Raw genomic sequence first — 23,422 nt, forward strand, 5'->3', positions numbered from 1 at the left:
TGTTCACTTTGTGTAGGTATTTTTGTGTAGGCCAGGTTTTGGCAAGGGTATATGTCACTGTTCACTTTGTGTACATTTTTGTTTAGGTAGTGTTTTTACTAACCTTGCATGCCACGCTGACTAACCGCTAGAAGATAGTTTGCTTAAACCTCTTGCAAAGCCCCAAGGTCTTTATCACTACAATACATACTATGTTGATGGGTATTAGTCAGCATTGTCGCACACACTTTGAATAGGGGTGGAGTGTAGTGATACACAAAATTGCAAATTTGCCAATCAGGGCTTAGATGACAGCATTAGCCGCTGAAAGCCAATAGTTTATTCAAAGTATATGCCAAAAATGCTGACAGTTGTCTGTTGTAGCACTTCCATTACGCAGTAGTTAGCTACAAGGAATATGCAGCCCTAGTAGTGGTGGTAGGTCACATTATGCATTGTAGATAGACAGGCAGGGCGAAGGTCCCAGCTCTGTAGCTAATAGACATTATTGGAGTGTTTGGAACATTATGGCACCTATATAGTGCTTAGATAGCCAGTCTTAAGCGCTATGAACACTAAGCTATGAGTGCATGCCTTTTAGAGCTTGCTCACATAGGCTTAATTCATCTCAACTTTCTAACTGTAGCCCTGCAGGGCTTCGTAAACTAATCTTCTTTCTCTGGGAAGGCACTGATAAGACATTCCTGAGCTTTCGCGCAGATGGGCTCCAAGCAGGGAGGGGCACAGGAAAGGAGCACAGTGGAAATTCACAGAGTTGGGTTTTTCCATGAGCAAGCCTATATTTTGCACAGGGAAGGTTCTAGGACTGTGCGTCATGGACTGACAGCACAAGATTATAAAAATGCATGCCCACATGACTCAGGTGGGAGATCGATCTGTGGACTTGGTTCGAGCAAAATCGAGTGTCCGGAACCTGTTGCTCTGTCGGCACCCTGCAGCGCTGTCCTCTGAGCGGGGCTTGTTACAGCTAGCTTATGAGGGCCAGGGTCTCTCAGTGCTGATTGGAGGGGCGTAAGACTGTGTTTCTCTATGTTTCTCTAAGTTCTATGTTTCTCTATATTTTGCATTTCTCTAAGTTTTGTGCTTTGTAATCTTCTCTAACTTGAATCCCAAGATGTTGCTGAAATTCACTGTTTAGAATAAATACTAAAACTTTTGAAGGTGTCATTTGTCACTAGCATGAGTTCACTGCTCGGCACAATAGAGCCTGTATTTTGGGCTGAATGGGTAATTTTTGCTCCCAAGGGCTGGTCCCGAGGAAGATTTGCCCAATATCAAGACAGGAAGGATTTAATATGACATCCATTGTACAGTTAATCCAAATACAAGGACGAGCATCGCAGGAAGATAAAGAATTATGGAGATAACAGAGATATTCTCTATCCGCTGCTGAGGCAATGTGGTGACAGGATAGCACTGGAAAGACTGTTATGCCATTAGCATTGTTTAAGGTAGTGTTGGAACAGCTTCACTACCCAGCACATGTGACTCGAGAGAGTCTAGCTGCTACTATTACATAAGAATGGTTTGTACCGAACCTATCTGAACATGTGTCACAGTTCATTATAAACTATATTGTGTGACAGAAATTCACTGCAGGAAACACTTTGTGAACAGTGAGAGGAGTAATCCTCAGACTAAATGGGCCATTTCAGCATCTACATATAGATTATGTAGATATGATGCAGACTTGTAATGGATATAGATATATGTTAGTTGTAGTATGTCCCTTTTCCAGACGGATATATGCAGGTCTATGCACACACCCTGATGCTGCATGTGCCACCATGTTTCTTGTGTGTGAACTATTTCCAAGATGGGGTGTATATGAACTTTTGCGATCCGATAATGGGCCACACTTCGTAAATGAACTATTTGAAAATATAATTTTACTACTAGGTATAAGGCACAAATTTGCATCAGCCTATCATCCTCAAGCAAACAGGATTTGCAAGTAATTAAATGGACCTTTGAAAGAAAGAATAGCAAAGTTGAAAGTTTATTTTAAAAAAGGAATGGCTCCATTGCCTTCCCCTAGCACTATATGTGCTGCGGAAGCAGCCTGGCTCAGATCACCATTTGACTCCTCATGAGTTGGTGACTGGATGTCGTATGAGGAGTCTTCTCACTCCCCCAATAAGGGCAAATACATATGCCCATAGTGTAGCTCCAGACAATTAAATGCATGATTATTTAAAAACGGTGACTGAAAGTGTTTCCTTTGTGTCTCAACAGCTCCAAAATTGATGAGAGGGGTCAAGGGAAAATAAAAAAGGATGATTAGCCCATTGATTTGGGAGAAACACTCAAGCCTCTCAACTTGTACTCTGGGGACCAGGTGATGGTACATAAATATATACGCATCTGGAGTACCCTCTGTTTTGTGGGCCCCCACGAGGTGGAGGAAGTCACCCCTACTGCCTCAAAGTTAAAAGTGAGGAGAGCATGGATACATCTACATGACATTAAACACTATATAGGAGAAACCTTAACCACTCCTACAGCTACCCCTACCGAAGCAAGGGAAGAATTTCAGCAAGGGCAGAGAAGATCAATCACCAAACGTTAAGACAAGGCAAGGGAAGAAGAAGTACAACCTTTAGATTAGGGTTTCCTAAGTACTGATGGACTTGCAGTGATCCTGGAACACCTTCCTTAGACTGCAATAAAAGAGACAATGGGACAGAGGCAGTAAAAGTCAGACAAAAAGAAGGATACCTTAATTACTATGCTACTAATTGTACACACATTATTGCTTACAGTTTTTTCTTATATCCTACAATCTTATCCAGCTCTGATCAGAAGACACACAGATATCACAACATATCTTGCAAAGCAGAAAAATAACACCATAGTTTTAAGAATTACATTGGTGATTATTTAACATTCTTATTATTAATTCATGAGTTATTAATAAATCAATAACTTGGTATATTGAGAAAGTTTAAAGCAATGGAAAGTTTTCAAGAAGTAAGAAATCTAGCCCCACGAAACAAAATGTACTGTACGAAGAGTAATTGTTGGAGTTGTTTGTGGTGTTTTGATTCTAACTGCTATCCTTATTACATTGGCATTCACACATATTATAGGCAGTGATGAACAACAGAATATGACATCTACTATTGTCCCCATTAAGAGTCCGAAAACCCCACTGATCTCTGATATTAAAAGACATTTTTCTCAAAAGAAGAAGGCTGTGGACGAAAACAATGCGAGTATAAATATATATTTAGACAGATTGGCTCAACTAGTTAACAACCTATGGGACCAGCACATGAGGGAGATGAGAGAAAGAACATTGGAAGAAGGTTGTTATGTGTGATCCTTAATGCTGTATGCCATGAATGCTATGATATGATATATGGCATTTATAACGCGCCTATGCACAAGTGCTTCAAGGCGCGACGAGGCAAGGGAGGGGAACAGAGGGAGGACAGACAATGATCTTACTAGGCCAGGTGTCATTCAGATTGCGCAAGTGCGTTTGAAGGGAATGCAGCAAGAACATTTATTGCAAGGGAAATGCTTCCACATGATGCAAATTGTCTTAGCCACCTGGTAGCATGTACCACCAGAGGACAATTCAATGGAAAGTTGGCAACTCTCAGATGGCGATCAAGACAGACTTTTCCATATGAAGACTCAAATGTGAAAACAAAGAGACTGGAGACGGGATTGTGGTGGACAAATAAAAAGAAATTAAGAAACTCATGTATCCATCCCAGTATGGATACCCAATAAAGACTGTCGAAGTGAAGAGAATTCATTGCTCTGACATGACCGAAAAATCAGGATAGCAAGGATGCTGGGATAGAATGCAGCTGTTGGTGTATGGGCGTGCCCTGCACATTGTAGAAAAAAGAGGCCATCCGAAAGGTGCAAAAGGTGAATGATGAATGCTTGGAATCATGGGCTCAACATGCAAGACTACTAACATGGGTTCAGACCGAAGCAGGACCATTGCACATATTGCAAGTGAAGAATGCGACAACCTGGTTCAAGAATGATGGAAAGGTCTATGTTGGAAAGAATAAAGGCTGTGATGAAATAATCAAAGAATCAGGAATTAATGGAGGAACTGCAGTATTAATGGACCAATATTGGGATGACCGACCCAGAGCATACATACAATTACCTAAAGACTAGGGAGGAGTGTGCTCCATTGTAATGGTACATGTCCCAGCATTAGTGATTCCCCAAAGTGACCTCCATATTGAGGAGTTTCCAAAAATGAATGAGTACCTAAGAATGAAGAGGTCAATTCATCGTTGTTGACTAAAAAGGAGAGAATTATTTCTCAACAAAATCAATAAAGTATTATGAAGATATTCACGATGAATTCAAAGTATTCATTACGAATGCCATGCTAATGGCATCCATTATTACACCAGGCCTCCAAGCAGCAGTGAATGCCAAGTGGTTACACATCACTAGGCGGGAATTGCTGCAGACAATTAATGCAACAATAAAAGGATTCAATGCAATCAAAGAAGAATTGAGAGCCATCAGGCTGATGACCCTACAGAACAGGTATGTGGATGAACGCTACGTAAAGTTGAAGATGACATAATGATGTCATAAAAGAGATGTATGAATGTATGCCGAAAGATAGGAAAATACTTAAAGTGGACAATGTAACTGAAGCACAAAGAGAACCGTTTACCTAAAGACAACGTAATTGTGAATGTGAGAAAATGAAATAACGTGCTGACCAATAAATCTAAATACGCTGTAATGCAAGGTAGAAAAGAATCATAGAGGATTGCTAAAAGAACGTATGCAATCAGCGTTTAGGACGGCCATTGGAAGAAAATGGACGATGGCCTTTGTTAAGAATCAACCTTGGTACCTCCTAAAGACAAGCCTAGGATTGCACATTAAAGAAGTGATGAAGAATCTGGTTTTGCCTGTAAAATAATGTAGTACCTTGGCCGAGGATCAAGAAGGCTATTTCGATAGAGATGGGTGCAAGGCACAAAGGGAGTCCAAGGAATGGATCACATGCATAAGACATATTTCTGCTAAGATTAAGGGATACAAGGATATTTGCAAGTGCCAAATATTGAACAATTACGAGGTGGTGTGAGCAAGTCTCTAAAGGCTTTCTTCTTTTCTTTAAATGTATGTGTGCAAAACTTTACTATGAACTAAATAAACAATAAAAAAATTAAGTCTCAGTCATGGATGGGAGCTGATTCCATAGAACGATGACTGCTGAATCCAAAGTAGAGAAGGCCCTAAGGATCATTAGTATCCAGGAAGGAGGAGATCCTATTATATATAAGTATTCTAAGAGTTTTAGAATATTGTGGGGGGAGAGATAGAGGCAGATGCTTGTCAATAATATTGAAACAGGCAAGGGGTTCTTAAGGATTGAAATTACAGTTGAAACTTGAAAGGAGGCAGGAACGTCACAAAGGAAAGAGAGAGTCAGAAGAGGGAGGAGAGGAAGGAGCAGATGGGAGGTGCAAACTCCTTGACCAGCTGTGTTGTAAATAAGTCAGGAACATGAGGGCGCAGGTTGGCAGACCTTAGATAACATACTTAAACAAAGAGAGAAGTTACAGCGCGCAAAAAAGAAGAGGTAATAGAGACAGGTAGTAGAGATGGGTGGTAAGGATAGGTGGTAGGGATGGGTGGTAGAGATGGGTGGTCACGATAAGTGGTAGAGATGGTGGTAGAGATGGATGGTAGTGACAGTGGTATAGTGGTAGAGGTGGTAGATATAGGATGTGTGGGACAACAAAGTCAGGAATTGAGGGGAGGGACAGGATGGTGACCAGGGTGGTTTTAATGGTTTCATTTTTAGATAGGTAGTGGTGAACGTTGTTAATGTATCAAGAAAGACTGTTAGCAACAGTTTATATATTACTGTATGCAGAAGTTATTTATAAATGCTTATTTATTTGTTGATTGATTTCTAATTGTGCTGTGGTCGCCTGCATTTTTTGATGTATGTGAAATCACGTTAATATACAACTGGGCAACCAGCGTTTGTTTTTTGAAAGCGTTACTGACCACTGCTTGTTGATCAACATTCTGTATAACGCCATGGCTTCGGGGATTTCCTCTGTGATTATGACTGCTCGATCTAGCGAGCTATATATTGGTTACGGCCATCACGGCACGGACTCAATTTCTGAATGTGACATCAGCGTGATACTTACAAAGTCCTGTTCTTTGTGGGATTACCCATCATCGACTTTTTCGATATATTTGGTTTGCCTGTGCCTTGAAAACGACCTGTGTGTCGAAACACGTGTCGGCTGTTCCTGCTACAATTAAAGCATCAACTGTACTACTAGTGTCCCTTATTTATATAGTGTTTAGCGCATCTCCACCTCACCCCTTTTTTGTATACGATTTTCAGTACCAGCCAGCGTGGACTGGTTGGCGCAGGTGGTAATGCAGCTCACACTTCCAATTCCTTATTTTTGACTGAATTATTAACTTAATAAGTGAACACCAGCGCACAGACCTCTACGCGTTAATCCACATTTTCTGTTTTACATATAACGCCAGTGGGAGTCTGATAAAGAACAATCTAAAAAGCTTGCAAATACATTTTATTGCCCTATTTATGATATCAGCGTTTTGTCTTTTTTGGATGGACCATTTTGTTTAGCTAAATTATTTTAAGAGGCACAACACGTAATCGGGTATCTAGCTAAGCAAAAAGTGTCACTTTAGCCTGGTTTCAGTGCTTACAAATATATATATAATAACCAGAACGTGCATGATAGAGTATATACACATGGTGATGTGCATTGGTCATTGGTCTTGGGAGGATAGCTCAGGGGCACTGTGCTCTCCTTTTAAGCAAGATGACACGAAGAAACACAGGTTCAATCCCCGGGTCCGCTGGGTATTAAGCGCATTATAAGTATCATATCATTATCCTATCATGTATGCACAAATAATCCCAAAATAAAGATGCCTTTTCAACCTTAAAAGACAGTCAAATAAAATCACAGTTTAAAGACATTTGCTTTGATAAAGTGCTTCCTTGATCTATGTCATCTGGGCCCACATGATGTTATTACCCAGCGGGGGGTCAGGGGGGTGACGGAGGGGGCGGCTGCCTCTTAGCCAATGACGAGGCTCGGAACGGCGGAATAACCAGTAGTAATTCCCCCACTCCTAGCAGCCTCACGGCTGGAGACCGCCATCTTCCCCCACCAGCGAACGAGAAAAGTGTGGACCCCTCTACCCTCCCTCCTCCCCATCCACAGAATTCCCTCCACGCCCCACTTACCTTCTTCTCAGTCCATTTCGGGAGCAGAAGTGCTGGGAACACTTCTGTCCCCAGCGTGCCCGTTCCCGATCTGCTACAGGCCATTATGGAAAGGAAGAAGGGACTACAGATAGTCCCTTCTCTCCATTCCATGGCGGCCATTTTGTTTTGTTTTAGGACTGTTAAGATGGATTTCTGAACTCTGACCAGGAGTGGCAGAGGTTCAGAAGGCCAGCCTAGTTTCTTGGAACAGGGTAACCTCTGGACAAGCCAGACCAATCAAGGTAGCTATGGCAGGCGGTCAAGACTAAGTCTCAGGAGGGGTGAGGGTGTGTGAAGGACCTCAATGAGCACACAAAGCAAGGACACTTACAAATTACTCCAGACAGTACACATTTATTACAAGGACTTTGTAACATAGACCGTAGCAAATGAGTCACAGTAAAACCAACTAAACCATTACAACACTTTCAACACAATGTATATACAAGACCATTTGGATCTAAAGGGGTTAAATGCTAAAATATGTCGACAACCTAGATGGGAAGGAAACAGGCAGTGAAGATAGTCTTTAGGCCACTTCGACATCGATAATACACCTAACTAAGAGGCAGTCCAAGCCCTAAGAAGCAACCATTGCCTCGAGGACTACAGATGCATCCATTGCGCTCTGCTCCTAGACGCTCCAGGCCTAATCCTCCCGCCTGAAGGACCTGATTTATCTCTGAGCCAGCCCATGCAACCTGTTGGCATGGGTTTTCGTAGTCTGGCACTTCTTAAAGGACTTTCAAGCACAACACCCCTGCTGCAACCATAGCAGACGATTACCTACACGGACAGTATCCCGATCAGCGTTCATCCTGATGAAGGCCACCACTACTTTGGGCTCTTACCCAGCTCCGCATGGCCAAAACACTCCAGCGTCGATGTTCCGTGACACAACTCCTGTGTATATGTGTTTATAGATAGTGTTGTGCACACCGTCTTGTTCAGCATCCCCGGACCTACTACAGTCCTGGGCAGCACCTTGTTAAAAATTCTTTGTTCTCGCTTGCCCGTATTGTATACTTGTGCATCACATTGGAAATTGTACCTCGACAATAGAGAGGTCGATACTCACCTCTATTTCCTGTGTTCAAACAACGTCTGTCCATATACTTTCGTGCTTATCGAAAGTCATGTAAATACTTAATTTTATCATCTGTGCAAAAATTATTTTGGAGGCAAATAAAATAGCATCCAAACCAGATAGCTGTCTACGGATCTCCCACCCTGATTTCTAGCATTTTGTATAAAACCCTCCTGGGCATATCAGCACTCCGCCAGGCGCCCTTTATATATCTTTTGACTAAGAAGAGAGGAGCCTTGTGCTCAACAGTACATGCAATGCAAACACATGCGCTTGTTCCAATGGGCAGAATAGGGTCTCCTCAGGGGTCTCTAGCAGCTCGGGAAGGTGGATGATGCAGAACGAGTTCGCATTATTCAAGAAGGACCTCCACTTGAAGGCAGAGGCAGTTTGAGAGTTCGCGATGGAGTCGCTATTTCGCAATAGCAGTGGAAAGGAGAGGGGCCCCAAGGGCCACTTGTGTGTAAAAATGGGCCCTTGCGATAGGGGCCACCAGTTGGGGTATTGAGTACTCATCGGTCCCTGAGGCAAGCGGACCCAAACTTCGGCCGTTCAGTCCACTTCGCTTGCAGGTTAGAATGCACGTCTCGGCACCTTTTAGGTCCTGAGGTACAGCGATGATTCCCAAACGGGACAGTGGCGATTTCTCCGCTCCGGGTGGATGAACCGACCCAGTTTCACTGCAGCAGGCTTCAGGGACAAGAGGGTCACAAATGCAGCAGATTTGCAATGGACGTTGCCGCAGCAGGGCAACATGGTAACCGCAATTACTCCGGTCCTGGCTCACTCATCTCACTTCAGACCTGGGAATGCCAAGTGTATGAAATTCAGTGTGAGGGTGCCATGGATAAAGAGCTAGCAGTACACCAAGTTTCAAGGGCCTCCTCGAAACGACGGCAGTGACAGAGCAAAGCAACTGGGTAAGCTGGTCAGTCCACTGGTTGGCCCAGGGACACTTCCGAGAAAGCTTACTTGCAGGGTTTGATTAAGGTGCTGAGAATAGTTGGTCCCATTATTCCAATGGATCAAAACATCTTCGCAGACCTTCTAGGATGACCAGATACAGAGGGAACCCACGGGGTGACAGCGGGCTCCGGATGCCAAACCTTCCAGCGTGTCACCAGTGGTTCATCAACTCTGCTTTGTAGTTGCAGGATACTTGGATCCTATCCTTTGTTCAGTGAGAACTCAGGAGATCGACACGGTATGGGTGTTTTTGGCCTCCTATTATCGAAAGTTCTCTCCGCGCCAAAATGAGGACCCAATGGGAGATCTGCTCCCAAACACACACTCCATACGTGGACCAATCACAGACCAACATGGTCCCAGTCATTGATGGTACACCAGACTCTCTGGCACCCAGGATCACTCAGGATGCCCTGAGAAAAGAGACCTGTCACAAGGAGTCTTTTAAGCCATTGAAGGCCTTCCCACACTCTTCAGACAAAGTTACCTTCTTGGGTTTATTTGGAGTAGTGAGAGTGTCTTCTCCTTGGCATGTTCTGCATATTCTGCAAGTTTAGTTTAGTTTAGTGTGTTCATTTGTAATGTGCACCAGACCCAGGGTTATCAAGGCCGGTAACATAGTTTAGCGGGTTGAGCGCTCGCTGCTGCGATCTGAGCGTGATCTGCAGGTCGCAGTTTCGAATCCCGGCAAGGCCAACTCAGCCTTTTATCCTTCCAAGGTCGATAAATGAGTACCACTTTCGGTTGGGTGATATTGTATGTAAATATGTGCTCTGTAAAGCGCTTTGGATTAAGGCGCTATATAAATAACACATCATTATCATTATCAGGGTGCAGCAGTTACAGGTAATGTGAATAGTTAACAGGTTACAGACATGGCAATACAAGCAAACAATAATGCAGTTAAGGAACACATAGAGGAAAGGGCAGTGCATAGGAGTAAACAAAGACAATCACTACATTCTAAACGGTATACAAATACAAGGTAGGGGTAGCTAGGATATGGAAGGGTACAGGCACATAGACTAGGGGGTGTGCAGAGATGCAGGAGTGTAGTCATAGTGGATAGAGGTGTATGTATGGCCATTAGATATCTTTCGACTTAAGCCAGTTGATGTAATTTAGTCTGAACTTAGAGTAAGATTGATCTTCCCTAATAGCAAGGGCTATTTGCCAATAGCCTGCAGTGTGGTCAAACATGCTGAGATACTTGGAGGCACCGAAGTATCCACCAGCTCATCTGTTCTAGGCAAGGGAAGTCCATCTGTCTTGGTGACAGCATTCAGAGCCCTGTATTCCACAGAGAACCTCAATTCAGAAGTACCTGCCTTTGGAACCAAAACCACTGAGCTGGACCAAGGACTACTGGAGGGTTCAATCACCCCATGATCCAACATTATGTTGACCTCTGTCTTAATATAAGAACTTACTTTGTCTGACATTCGGTATCCCCTACTTTTGGTAGGTACACTGTCTCCTGTGTCAATGTTATGTTTGCACCAGGTGTCAAACCAGGGGACTGTGAAAACAAGGGGGAAAATTGCCTAAGCAAACTTTTCACCTCAGCCTGTTGATCAGAAGTCAGGTGAGGGGCCACTTGGACACCCTCAATGGAGGTGTCTGAAGCACTGCTTTGGAACAGGTCAGGGACCTGACTGCTCTTCCTCAACATCTGAAGCCAACAGCAGTGCAGCGATTTCAACTCTTGGGATGAAAGCCTTCAGTCTATTTACATGGAACACTTTTGGAGCCTGCCCAGCCCTTCCAAGGTTTATTAAATAGTTGACCTCACCCAGTGACTCCACCACTGTGTAAGGGCCTGACCATTTGTCCTTTAAAGCTCTAGGCCTTATAGGATTCATGATCCGGACTTGCTGACCAGGTGTGAAATCGATGAGGGAAGCCTTCTGGTCATACCAATGTTTCCCCAGAGCTTGCCCTGCCTTCAATGTTTCACTAGCCAAACCCATCAGGAGTACCATCCTTTTTCTGAGCCCTAGCACATAGTCCACTATGTTGGTAGTAATGGGGGGAGTGGGCATCTCCCATCCCTCCTTGGCTATGGCTAAGGGTCCCCTTGCAGGGTGACCAAACAGAAGTTCAAAGGGGCTGAAGCCAACACCCTCTTGTAGTACTTCTCTGTAGGCAAACAGTAAGCATGGTAACAGAAGATCCCATTTGCTTCTTTGAGGTTCTTCCAGAGCCCCAATCATGCTTTTCAAGGTTCTGTTAAAGCTTTCAACCAGGCCAATCAGTCTGTGGGTGGTATGCGGATGAAAACTTATAGGTGACACCACATTCCTTCCACATGGCCTGCATATACTTTGACATAAGGTTGCTGTCCCTATCAGACACAACTTCTTTAGGGAAGCCAACCCTAGTAAATATGACAAGCAAAGCTTTTGCAACTGACTTGGAAGTCACAGTTTTCAATGGGATGGCCTCAGGATACCTGGTGGCAGGGTCAACCAGCACCAGGATAAACCTATTGCCTGAGGATGATTGGGGGTCAGTGATGATTCCCAAACGGGACAGTGGTGATTTCTCCGCTCCAGGTGGATGAATCGACCCAGTTTCACTGCAGCAGGTTTCAGGGGCAAGAGGGTCACAAATGCAAAGGACTTGCAAAGGATGTTCCCGGGCAGGGCAAAACGGTAACCGCGATTACTCTGGTTCTGGCGCACTCATCTCAATTCAGACCTGGGAACACCAAGTGTACGAAATTTGGTGTGAGGGTGCAGTGGACACACAGCTAGCAGTATACCAAGTTTCGAGGGCCTCCTCGAAACGGCAGCGGTGACAGAGCAAAGCAACTGGGTAATTTGGTCAGTCCACTGGTTGGCCCAGGAACCCTTCCAAGAAAGCTTACTTGAAGGTTTGATGGAGGTGCCGAGAATAGTTGGTCCCACTATTCCAATGGGTCGAAGCATCTTCGCAGACCTTCTAGGACGACCAGATGCAGAGGGGTCCCACGGGACAACAGCGGGCTCAGGGTGTCAAATCTTCCAGCGGGTCACCAGTGGTTCCTCGACTCAGCTTCGTAGTTGCAGGATACTTGGATCCTATCCTTCAGTGAGAACTCAGGAGATTGACATGGTATGGGTGTTTTTGGCCTCCTCTTATCCAAAGTTCCATTCACGCCAAAATGAAGAGGACCCAATGGGAGATCTGCTCACAAACACACACCTCCATACATGGACCAATCACGGACCACGGTGGTCCCAGTCATTCATGGCACTCCAGACTCTCTGGCACCCAGGATGTGTATTGGAACCATACATTCCAGTCCACCTCCTGGAGGCACACACATAAGGCATGCAGAAGTCCACAAAAGCATTGGGATTCGTGGGAAAGTGCATGACCAAATAAGGACTGACCCAGGTCTACTTGACCTGGGGAAGGTGAAGGGGCAAGAAGGCCAAAGGACAGGACAAAGAACCTCATCACATGGCCATTTTGGAGCCAGGCCACTTATTCGTACCAAATGTGGTTAACACAGTTAACATGGCAGGAAATGGTTATAAAGAATGCAAAAAGATAGCTGCCACCAGTCCTGTCCATGAGACATCTGCACAGTTCATAAAAAGTCCAGCGAGAGTTTCTAGGGCCTTTGGAAATGACTAGAGACCCAAGTGTGCTGTATGGTAAAATACATTGCACACTTGTTACATGTTGCACAAAAATTGCAACATGAGGAAAGGACTAAGGGAAACAAAGTCTCCCAGTACTGAGGCCCATATTCTCATCTTGGTGCAGTAAAGGTGCTAAACAGGACGATTCACTGCACCAAAAGAGGACACCCTGGCTCCACTGCTATTCTCAAGTGGAAGCACAGAATGTGGATTTCACAAAACAGGATACCTGTGCGCTATTTATCACTATTGGACTTATAAAGCTTAATATCAGTGAAAAGGGGGTGTAAGCAGCAATCCAAAGCCCGTCAACCAATCCACACAGGCTGACATTACATTAACCATTTTATAAGAAAGTGGGTAGGATTGCGCTTGACACCATTATAATATAAAGACCAATAAACAGGGTACAGTATTTTAATCAGAAAAATCGAAGAACAGCTGACACGTGTTTCGACACCCTGGTCGTTTTCAAGGCTGAATCACATACATCATTTACATCACAAAATCAACATTATGTGAAACAAAAATTATATTTTTGAGAAATAAGAAATTGGAAAATGTAAACAAATGTAAAAAATATAAGTAAAGAACATACCAAAATCAGGTAAAGAGGGTAGTGCAGCAGTTGCGGTTCAATGTAGACACACATTATGGCAAAAAAGAACAGGAATCAATAGAAGAATCATCAACTGAAATTCACGCCAAGGCCGTATTATCAGTACAAAATTAAATGTGACCAGTGCATCCCGGCACAACCTCATGCAAGTCCAAGCACCAGCAAAGTGCAAGTAGCGGCCAGAATTCAAATATCAGCCCCCATAATTGTAATAATGACAAAGATAATCTGAAATGATCACAATGTCCATTAATAGGTGACACCAATCAATTGAAAGTACCAGAAGGTGAAACCAAATAAACCCAAAGGCATTCAGAAAGGTAATGAAAAGATCAAAAGATAAAGAAACACAGTGGAAAGCTTACCACAAAAAGTTACGAATAGCAGCCAAGTAGTTGAGTCCTATCGGAAAACAGGCTAAAATTAATCCTGGTTGACGTCTTGAGTAAATCATAAGTCAATTGATGTAAGTTAAAAAGAACACTCAACGAATAGGTATTGAGTATGTAGTCCCCTTCAATAAGGGCATGCAATGAGTGATGAGAACAATAGCATCGGCCACAATGGCCAGCACAAATATATAACCTAAAAAGTAACCCGATAGCATAATAAACTGGGGGCTAAAGGTACGCAGAAAGGCACCACGGGTAAAAGAGTTGATTACTTACTCGATAGATCGAGTGAGAAACAAATATAACGGGACAAATCCACCATTGCTAGCTGAACACGCTCTGTAATAACAAGTGCCGCCTGGTACGTCACGGGAGTGACGCTGGCGGAAGGATTTTGCACGTTGCGTCGCTGCAATGACGTTGAATGTCAACAGAATGACAGTGAATAGAAAATCAGTTATTTGTAGTTGCACAAAATGACGGGTAAAGGCAATGCAGCACTGAAAAAATTATTGAAGTAGCGGCGACTGCCGGGGAACAGTACTTTAGTCCAGTAAGTTTCCGTATAAACAGTCTAATCAGTTACGAGAAAGAGGAAAGCATGTCAAATTAAATAAATGGCAAGACTCGAATGAATGGTAAATGATCGTCACGATTACTGATTAATACAGTATTAAGATGGCACCAAATGTGTGGACCACAGCAGTTAAATACAGGAAGTAAACAGAGAATGATTAACATAATATTTTTAAATATAATATAAAAATGTTATCGGAAAAAGGGAAAATAAAAAGTCCAACTACATGTTCCCAATTACGTGATTGGAAATCCACAATAAAAAGTGCTGGTGATTGGACGTACATCGTGGATGCGTCATAAAGATGACTGGTCACATAAATACAAATGGCTGGATACACAACATGGTTACCTCTGATTACTGTTAACAGCTCAGTCAAAACAGAATAAGTCAACAACAATTCACGTAATTGGGAACATGTATTTGGACTTTTTATTTTCCCTTGCTCCGATAATATTTTTATATTATATTTAAAAATCTTATGTTAATCATTCTCTGTGTACTTCCTGTATTTAACTGCTGTGGTCCACAGGTTTGGAGCCTTTTTAAAACTGTATTAGTCAGTAATCGTGACGATCATTTACCATTCATTCGAGTCTTAAACTTTGCAGGATGTTGGAGCTGCTTACTTTGGTGTATAGAAAAGTGTTCATATACACCTCTATGGTGTATATGAACACTTTCATTTAAAGCGAGCAGCTTCAACGTTGCATCCTGTGCGGTGTATATGAACACTTTCATTTACACCAAAGCAAGCAGCTTCAACGTTGCAGCAACGTTGAAGCTGCTTGCTTTGGTTTTCATGAAAGTGTCCATATACAACAGAAGTGCATAGAAACTTCCATTTACACCAAACAAGGCTTCTTGTTTATTTATTTATTTTATTTTTTACACGCCCAAGACCCTGAGGTATCACGGCGTGGTTACAAGACAGCTTAGAGATTAGTAATACATTGTTACAGAGTACATATTAAAGAACAGGTGGCGAGCTAGTACAAACAAGATAGACAATATTTACAATTTACAGATTTCACTGGCTTGTTACTCTTTCGCGGCGGCATGTCCCTTAATGCTAATATTGGTTCAATAACAAGGTTTTTAGCAACTTCTTGTCGCCAGGGAAGGAAGATTCTTTTTTTATGTTAATGGGAGGGTGTTCCAGTGTTTAGGGGCTAGAACAGGGAAGCTGCTGCCCCCCGCTCTAGTAGTTTTATAGTGAGGGGGTGCCAATAGGAGGTTGTCATTGGATCTTAGTGATCTGGTGTTTTTTTTTGTGTGTAGAGGATTGTTAAGGTAAGTTGGGCCTTTTTTGGTCAGACATTTATGAGCAATGCAAAGTGTTTTAAAGATAGTTCTTTCTTGATGGGAAGCCAGTGAATGTCTTTCCTTGTCTTAGAAATGTGGTCTGATTTTTTTTATTCCTAAGGCTGCTCTTAGGACTCTATTTTGCAGTAGTTGCATTTTGGAGAGGTTGGTATTGGATGTGCTTAGTAGTAATACATTGCAGTAATCCAATTTCGATAGTACGGAGGCCCTGGCCAAGGTAAGGCAATTTGCTGGTGTCAGAAATTGTCAGCAGAGAGCAATAAGTTTGGAGGTGTAGGCCATGGAGGAGTCTAGCGCATTGATATGTTTAGTCATAGTAAGGCTGGTGTCGAGGTAGACTCCTAATGTTTGCACTTGCTTCAGCACTGGAATAAAGGTGCCATCAATATTAATAGCTGAGTAGTCTGGGTGGAGAGCCGCTATTTAAGCTGGGGATCCTACGATGAGGACTTCTGTCTTCTCATCATTGAGACAGAGACTATTTAGTGCCATCCAGTTTTGGATGATGACGTAAATTTTGTTGGTGGTTGCGGTGTCCTGGTCATAGTTGTCTGTGAGTGGAATGAGGATCTGGATGTCATCCGCATAGTTGGTGTAGATGACACCCATGTCGTCTAATGCTGAGAAAAGGAGTTTGGTGTAAGCGTTGTACAGAGTTGGGGAGAGACATGATCCTTGGGGCACTCCTATGGGGACTGGGATGGGGTTGGCTGCTTCTTTGCCTATGGACACTCTCGAGGTGCGATCGGTTAAGAAGGATTTCACCCATGCAGTGGCTTCGCTGGAAAAATTGAAGTCCCGAGCGAGTGAGGTGCATAGTTTATCATAGTCCACCAGATCAAATGCTGCAGAGAGGTCCAACAGCAGGAGCATGCAGAGTTTCCCTGAATCTCTAATGGCATCCATCTGGATTTTGAGGTCCAAAACTGCTGTTTCTGTTTTATGGTTCGGTCTAAAGCCTGATTGTCTGGTGCCGAGGAGCTGATGCTATTCCAGGTGACTTTGAATTTGATTATGAGCTAGTTTGTCAATGATTTTGAGTAGGAAAGGGACAGAGGTTATGGGGCAATAATTAGTCGGAATGGTGGGGTCTAGATTTGTTTTTTTTAGAAGTGGGGTAACCCAAGCTTCTTTGATGCAGGCTGGAAGTGTATTGGACTTGAAGAAGGAGTTGACAAATTTGGTAATGGTGGGGGACAAGGTGGAGGCACATGCTTTAATTAGTTTGGCAGGGACGGTGTCTCCTTTGCAATTGGAGGCTTTTAGTTTGGAAATGGTGTCAAATACAAGTTCTTGGGTGACAGGTGTGAAAAAGAATAAGGGATTGGGGTTATCGCTGGTGGTGGGGGAGTTGGGAGTGGTGGTGTTTTTATCTGCTAGTCGTAGTTTTTTGGTAATTATTTTTTATATATATTATTTTTTTAAATATATTGGAGCACAGCAATTTTGGAGGCAAGTGCATCTTGTATGGTAGTACACCATTCTTTGCTGGCGTTGGTGAGTGGTTTGGCTGGTAAGGTGTTTTCTAGTTCCCTAAGGATAGAGAAGAGTTCTTTAGAGACAGATGCTGCATTGCTGATGCGGGCGTTGTAGGAGTTGGCTTTGTGGGAGATGATGGCTGTTTTGTAGGTATTGTTGGCCTCCTTGAAAGCTTTCGCCGAATCAGGGGTGAGGAGTTTCCTGTGGGCGTGTTCAAGAGAACGTTTTTCCTTCTTAGGGCGACTAGTTCTTCGTTAAACCAGATGTTGTTTTTTCTATTGACACGTCACAATTTAGTTGTGATAGGGGCTATTACATCAATAGCAACCGAGAGGAATTTGTGGTAATACTCGGCAATGGCAGTGGGATCATTACTGAAGATAGAGTAGTTTCTAGTGTGTTGTTCAGGATGGGGTCAAAGTTCTCTACAGTGAGCTTCCTGGGATTTCTGCTTTCGAAGTGTCCATTATTTTGGCCTTAGGAAGGCAGGGGTCATCACTCATGAGAGCGAATTCTATGCAGAAATGATCTGTCCAGCTAAGTGGAGTAATTGGGCCTAAGGTGATTTTGGTGTTGAGAGTGAGGACCCAATCAAGGGTTCTGCCCTTGATGTGGGTAGGAGCATTAACCAGTTGGCTAAAGTTCATGTCTTTGAGTGCAAGGTGAAGGGCGGCTGCTTTAAGGTCTTAGTCATCATTGAATCCAAGATTCAAATCCCCAATGATTATGCATTTAGTATTAGGTTTTAAGATGGGCCCAAGTAGTAACGGAATGTCTGTTTCTGGGTGGCTATTAGTGCTCGGGGTTCGGTAGATTACCACAATATTGATTGTAGTGTTTGCATTCATGGCGAGTTTGGCGAGTAGTAATTCATATCCTGCGATAGTTTCAATGGAACTTGATCTGATTTGGATGGGATTTTTCACTCTGATGGCAACACCTCCTCCTGTGGAGATGGTTCTGTCGGTTCTAAGAATGGTATAGTCTGGTGGGATAGCCAGTGCTAGCAGTGGTCCAGAAGCTTGGTGTAACCAGGCTTCTGTGATTACTAGTAGGTCCAGATTATTGTTTGATGATTAAGTCATGTATTTCAATAGCGTGGGCTCCTAGGGATTGGGCATTAATGAGGGCATTTTTAAGGCTGATGGGAAGTTTAGGGTCCTTTATGGGAGCATGATTGGTTGTTTGAGTGGTGGGAGTGTTAGGATTTCTGTTGGTGTTTATTGCTATAAATGGCGCTAACTTTTTATTTGTATTCATCCCGTAGGCCACGGGTTTGGGAAGTCTGGAAGGCAGGATAGTAGGAGTAGTGCTGTGGCAGAGGACTTTAGTACATGCTCTTAGGCGGGGCATCCTATCATTCCCTAAAATGGGATGTGTTTTGGCGTTGGCTATGAGTTTGGGGAGTGATAACAGGTCATCTGAGTGAGTTGATGGAGAAGGCTCTTCCTCACCTATTAAGTTACGGTCATTGAAGCTGAGAGTATGGCTAGGAGTGGGAGGGAATGGAGGAGTGAATGGGAGGAATGGACAAGGGATTGGCTAGTGTCTCGGGCATGCCAATCTTGCAAGACTGTTTCTAAGAGTGAGGAAGTGATTGCCTGTGCAAGGTGTGTCGACTTGGACAAGGCAGAATGGGAACATGATGAGCACGATCATAGCTGTATCCGCTAGTATAGTATAGTATGGTAAAGAGACTAAGTGACTAAGGGACTAAGTTAGCTTATTCAACCACAATTAGGACATGGGCTAGATCAGGCATAAAATGGGTGGAGGGCAAGTTCGGGCACGGTGTGGGCATAGAGCTAGTACAGTCTAGAACAGGCGCAGGCCCAGGTAGGCAAAGAGCTAGTCAGGTACAAAATGGGCATGGAACTGGTCTAGGCTAGTACATACAAGGGCATAGAAATCGGCATAGGGCTAGTACAATCACAGGTAAACAGGCCGAGCAAGACGGTTGTGCTATAGCTAGTGGCTGGATAGGCAGATTCAGGGTGGGAATGCATAGCATGGGCAGGGTGCACAAAGGCTAAATGCAGCTATCAAGTGGCAGGGTACACATAGGCTAGATGCAACTTTCAAATCGTATGGCATACATAGGCTGAATGCAACTATCAAATGGCAGGGTACACATAGGCTAAATGCAACTCTCAGATGGCAGGGGGCACATAGGCTGAATGCAACTATCAGATGGCAGGGTACACATAGGCTGAATGCAACTATCAGATGGCAGGGTACACATAGGCTGAATGCAACTATCAGATGGCAGGGTACACATAGGCTGAATGCAAATACACATCGACTAAATGCAACTATCAAATGGCAGGGTACACATAGGCTAAATGCAAATACACATCGACTAAATGCAACTATCAAATGGCAGGGTACACATAGGCTAAATGCTACTATCAGATGGAAGGGTACACATAGGCTAAATGCTACTATCAGATGGAAGGGTACACATAGGCTAAATGCTACTTTCAGATGGCAGGGTACACGTAGGCCGAATGCAACTATCAAATGGCAGGGTACACATAGGCTGAATGCAACTATCAGATGGCAGGGTACACATAGGCTAAATGCTACTATCAGATGGCAGGGGGCACATAGGCTGAATGCAACTATCAGATGGCAGGGTACACATAGGTTGATTGCAACTACACATCGACTAAATGCAACTATCAAATGACAGTACAAATACATATATATATAGTGCACAGGGGGCACATCGGGCTGAGTAGGCTAGTGCACATATGTGAGTTAGGGTGGTGATAGTATGAGTTGACTGGGTAGGGAAGCAGATTCAGGCTAAATGGCCCTAGGCAGATAGGGTGCAGTGTTGGCTGGTTAGCCAATATTATCTACCTGATACAGATTTTGGATAGCCAGTGGTCCAGGCTGGGCTGATAGTTCAATGGGCAGCAGCGAGGATCGATGAGGCAGTGTGGGCTGAAAGCCTGGAGTAACATGTACCAGTTTAACAACACCAAAATAGTACCGTAAATGTTCACTAGTTTAGCGCACATAATAAACTGGAGGAGTGCCACAAGAATAGGCTTCCAAAAAGCCAATTTATGAATATGACGGTTGCTAGGTGGGTTTCCAAACCATCCTAGCAACCGCCACATGTATTCCGAAGGCACATTCCTTCCAACTTCAGGAGAATGTGCCACCTTCAGAATAGTTCTTAAGTACCAAAAAGGTTGTTAAGCCTTTTAACGTCCTTTTCGGTACCTAACACCTACATGAGAATAGGGCCCTGACTGTCTTAAGGGCATGTCAGTCTCCCCATAAAAAGTGAGCGAAAGCCCAGAGGAGGGCAGCTGAGGGCTGTGCTTCTCTGGCAAAGTCAGTCAGTGGTGTCTAAACAGCAGAAAAAAGTTTGGGGGTTGACACATGGAGGGAAAATCACATACAATTATGAAATCTTTCTTACCAAGGTCTTCTTGGGCATCTGTTTGCATTCACAGTAATTTGGTAATAGTGGCCTATACACACTGATATTAAGAATACATATGATGATCCATTCTTGTATGAAATGTATTTCACGTTACAGTGATATCGTAACCATATTTTTTTCGTAGTGTACTCAGAAACAATGCAATGTGATGCCACTACCTATTTTGTGAAAGGGTGAAAGGCCATGCTCCATCGCTTCCCATGATGTTACTTCGGGTGGCGTCAAATGACATCACATTCTCAAAGGTCAAGGGTCGTGCAATGCCACTTCCGGTTCCCATGGTATTTTGGCGAAATGACGTGCCTGGAGAACCCCAGAGGGCGAAAAAACACTGATCTTGAGAATGCAGCTTAAAGAAGTATTATGCAATGGAAACTATTTCCCTTGCGATTCAACATCTAATTAATGAATATTACTGATATTGCTAAGGCACTGCTTTGCTGGAAATGCAGAATTATAGCTATGCCCATGTCTGTTATTAAATAGTGCTGAGACGTCTTTATGGGAGGGCAAAAGGGGCACTTGCCACGGGCCCCCACCTTGGAGAGAGCCCCACAAGGCTGCATGATCTTTTAAAGTCAGTTTCCATTGTAGACCAAACATAAATGGCACACGTTGGGATATTTTATGGCATGCTGCTGAGGTTAAACCTATTGCCTATTTTTTGTTGACAAGAACTTTCTGCTCTAATTCATCCTCTAATGCTTTTTTTGTTCACTGTAGTATACATAATTTGTACATTCACTATAGCACCTTTCTAGCGGGACCCTCTTGATCCTGTGCAAGAGCTAAAGTTGAAATGTAAATTGAAGCATTTGAGAGCTGCAATGGTTCAGAAGATAGCTTAGTGCGTTAAGCACTCAGTGCAGAGATGTCTGTGTTCATAGGCAAGATTACAAAACCAATTCCAGCAAGGCCAACACAGCCTTTCCTAAGTCAGAAGTTGATCAACCTGCATGTATATTTACTTTGTTTTGTAGCACAGCAGGTGCTATTATCCGCAATGCAACTGCACCAGATAGCTGTTGCTGTAAAAACAAAAATGATCAGTGTGGTGACGTCTAGAAATCAGAAATCGGTTTCTTCTGACGGGTGGTTTTAAAAGCTAGGCAGCCACCCCTAATGATGAGCATAAGTGTTAGTCTGGAGAGGTGATGAGGTAACCATATTCAAGACTGTGAAACCAAGGCAGTCATTCCGTGTCCTGGCTTTGTTAGCAGATGATGCAGTGATCCTGGACAAATTATCTTATATCACTAACATTATTGTGCTGTTTTCTGTGAAATATGGTTTGCCTTCTCACATACTGGTGGCATTGTTCAGCCCATTACCTGATCTTTCCTTGTAAATGGGTCGTTTAAGTGGGAGGGGTTCTACACAGAAGAAAGCCACCAGATATTGCAAGCCTCTGGCAAGCAAAGTTTAAGGTTTGCTTATTTGACACAGAAATGGTTTGGTGTTTTGTACAATTGAAAGGTTTGTCTGCACGTTTATAAATAACAATTTCACAAGCCTGTTTTTTTAGCATTTTTAAAGCTTTAAAATACAAAAGAGAAACCCAAATACATTTTTTTAAGATCCCATCAATTAGTCTGCTCGTACTTTATTGCGTGCCTTGATGACGGAGACAATGAAGCTAGAATCATCGTCATTTTGCATAACACGCGTCTATAAAACTTGTTTTTTTTAAAACTGTCATGTTGGGTTATGCGAGGTGTGTACTTTCCATGTCACTTGTATAAAATTGCATGGTCTTAGTTCATGGTAAGAATTGGAAAAGAAAATGGCAGAATTTGAAGTATTGGCCCGAATCCCAGCATCACTGGCTAACCAATGTGTGATCCACATCTAATTTAATCTCATATTGCCTAATCTGTTAAAATCACCAGTCCCATAACCTTTTTAAAATGTCACCCTTCAGAGTGATTTGGTTCTCAGGGTATGGTCTTCAAAACAGCCTCACACTTGCTTTCAATGGCTATAGTGTTACCTCTGCTACAATATTAGTGAGCATGCATATATTGCACACCACAGCCACTTGTTTCTTTGCTCTCCAATGGTAACACTACTTGAAAAATATGCCCTTTTAATCTCGGTCTCAGACACCTTCCTAGAAGCTTCTAATCTTCATTCACTATCTATGCTATGATATGTGTAGCTTTCTTCTTGCTTCCAATTGGTCTCCTGTATCCATGCTTAAGCACTTTTGCATTATGTGTGGCGGCTAATCTGAGTTGTCTATTCTGGATTATGTGCACCTCTTTTTCATATGATCTGTGTCCTGCACTCATACTATGGCCAGTATACCTTCTTTGTCGCTGCTAGTGATGAAAAGTGTCCTGTACCTCTGCTAGAACACAAATCCTTATCGTTGGCTGCTAATGTTGTCCTTGAAATGCTACTTCTTCATCATTCTGATTACAGGGAGAATAAAGAGGCTAATGGCACTGAAAGGGAGAACCGATGCTTATTTTGCGAGGCAGCATATCAAGCTATGAGTGATGATCGCAATGGGGCAGGGGTGACCTGATATTCAGACCCCTTAATTCGTTTTTATTCGGTGGAGGGGGGCCCTATAGGTGTCCCTGCCCTGGGCCCCAAAAATGCT

This window comes from Ambystoma mexicanum, chromosome 10 (genome assembly GCF_040938575.1).
Source record: "Ambystoma mexicanum isolate Mex_15411 chromosome 10, UKY_AmexF1_1, whole genome shotgun sequence".
NCBI classification, from domain to species: domain Eukaryota; kingdom Metazoa; phylum Chordata; class Amphibia; order Caudata; family Ambystomatidae; genus Ambystoma; species Ambystoma mexicanum.